This window comes from Mastomys coucha, unplaced genomic scaffold (genome assembly GCF_008632895.1).
Source record: "Mastomys coucha isolate ucsf_1 unplaced genomic scaffold, UCSF_Mcou_1 pScaffold7, whole genome shotgun sequence".
Taxonomy (NCBI): Eukaryota; Metazoa; Chordata; class Mammalia; order Rodentia; family Muridae; genus Mastomys; species Mastomys coucha.
The window spans coordinates 73,508,183-73,510,790 of NW_022196913.1; the positions used below are offsets into that span (position 1 = coordinate 73,508,183).

The 2,608-nt window shown below is 41.2% G+C and overlaps 1 protein-coding gene across 2 annotated transcripts in view; it reads left to right on the forward strand.

Annotated features, from left to right (window-relative positions):
- Positions 1-2,608, forward strand: part of Matn2 (matrilin 2) — a 151,031-nt gene that overhangs the window by 116,581 nt on the left and 31,842 nt on the right. The gene's annotated exons all lie outside the window — the stretch shown is intronic.

Genomic DNA, 2,608 nt, shown 5'->3' on the forward strand with positions numbered 1-2,608 from the left:
AAAAAAAAAAAAAAAAAAAAACAACAAAAAAAAAAAAGAGAGAGATTTATACTTGTTGCATTGACAAAGGAAATCTCAAAAAAGTCTAGTATACACTCTGTCCTCTGGTTTACTCTCATGAAGAACATTTTGATCAATCATAGCCAGCTTAGAAAGGAAAAATACAAAATGTATGGTTCAAGGAGTAAAGGGGTACTAGGAAATGGAATGAAGCTAAATCCTGTGTCCAAGGATATTAAATGGAATTAAGGAAGTGGTGACCTCCAGGCAAGATCCCACCCAGCTAAACTTACATATTTGCAGTTGTATGAGGGAGGGTTATATCACATTAGGTGTTATTATGACCTGGTTATTGTTTTTATTTGGACATAAAGAGATATGATTGTGTGTCAAATTGACAAGGGGTGTATTGTGATAGCTATTCTCAGTTTTCAATTTGATTAAGTTCTATAATGAAAAGCTTAGGTTCAGGCATGATGGTATACAACTTTAATCCCAGGAGACAAAGACAAGCAGATCTCTGAGTTCGAGGCCAACCTAGCACAGAACAAGTTCCAGGTAAAGAAAAGCTTAAATCCAGGTGTGGTGGCACATACCTTTAATCCCAGCATTCACATTCAGGAGAGAGTCTGAGACTCTGAGTTCAAGGTCAATCTACAGAGCAAGTTCCAGGACAGCCAAGCATAGGCAGTGAGGGAGTTGAAAAAGAGAAAGCTGTCAGTACAATAAGAGGGGGCCATGTTCAGGCTGGCGAGATGGCTCACCGACTGCTCTTCTGAAGGTCCTGAGTTCAAATCCCAGCAACCATATGGTGGTTCACAACCACTTGTAATGAGATCTGATGACCTGTTCTGGTGTGTCTGAAGACAGCTAAAATGTACTTAATGTATAATAAAAAATAAATCTTTGGGCCAGAGTGAGCAGGGACTGAGTGTGTGGAGTTGACCGGAGCAAGCAGAGGTCCTAAAATTCAATTCCCAACAGCCACATGAAGGCTTACAACCATCTGTACAGCTACAGTATACTCATATACATAAAATAAAATAAATAAATCTTAAAAAAAAAAAATGGAGGGTCCATGTTCCAGCCCTAGCAAGCAGCAGAGCTTTGCAACTTCAGTCATGTGGTTCTGGCTTTAGAGTCAAGAATAGATGCTGGTTAGCTGGAGCTAAGAAATTAGTGGTGATTAAGAAGAAATGAGCATCTAGGAAGTGTTTTCTGAGAGCACAAAGAAGCTATGTTCCAGAGATAGATAGCCAAGGTTGTACCTTGTATTGCAATTGGACTTGGCAATGATTAAGAATCACCCAGGTGATACTGGTTTTGAAGGCATGAAGGGGTCATGGAGAGCAGCTGAGGATTGGCACTGTGAGAGGCTATGGTAGACCTTTGGTAAAGGTGCAGCTTCAGATGACCCAGGATTGAAAGGGTTACACAAAGAAGTTGAGCCTTGACACCATAAAGAGAGCCTATGAGAGACTATTGGTAAAGTCAAGTTGCAACAGAAGATCCCAGTATATTGGAGATGACAGTACCATGGGATGACCATCAAGAACAGCAGCATCAGTGGAGTGGAGTCAATTAGAGCCTAGAGTTAGTTCTACAGAGGACAGAGTTGGAGAAGTGACTCAAGCCCTTTGGAGGAGCCCAGAAGATCATGTGTGGACCCCAGACACTGGAACAAGAATCTGTAAAGTTGAAGTTGCCTTGAATAGCCCAAGATGTTAGAGATGTAAGAGCCATGGGACACCTGCTGAGGAAAGCTGCTAACAGGGAGTTGAACCAGCACAAGAGAAAGAAGTTTGTTGCTGTCAACAAAGATGAATAGAGTTGGAGATTTGAAGAGCAATTTTACTTCAGACATGGAGACACAGAATTTGGAGTTTTCCCAGCTATTTTTTTGTCTTATTTCAGGACAGTATTTCCTCACTATGATGTTCTAGAATGGTAACATATTTCTTATGATGTTGAAGTATGTGCTTTTTTATTTTGATTTTACAGAAGATTACAGTTAAGTGATTAGATGAATTTCAGAAGAGACTTTGGACTTCTTAGATTATTGAGACTGTTATAGACTATGGAGACTTTTGAAGTTGAATTAGTGTGTTTTGTATTAAGCTATGGCTAGGAATGGCTCCCATAGACTCATGTGTTGAACAAGCCCATGGAAGCTAAGGCATGGAATGTGGTGGTTTGAATATGCTTGGCCCAGGGTGTGGCACTATTGGAGAGGTGGCCTCATTGGAATAGGTGTGCCCTTGTTGGACGAGGTATGTCACTTTGGATCTAGACTTTGAGACTCTCCTCCTAAATGCCTCGAAGCCAGTCTTCTCCTGGCTGCCTTCAGATCAAGGTGTTGATCTCTCAGCTCCTCCAACACCCTGTCTTTCATGTTTCCTGCCATAATGAAATTGTAAATCTCTTACAATTTAATGTTGTCCTTTATAAAAGTTGCCTTGGTCATGGTGTCTCTTCACAGCAATTGAAATCCAAACTAAGATAGCGGTTAGGGTGTAGCTAAGTCAGTAAGTAGAGTGGTAGCTTTGCATGCACAAACTTATTGGTTAGGTCCCAGCCAGAATAAAGCTGGGAGGAGGCGGGGGGGGGG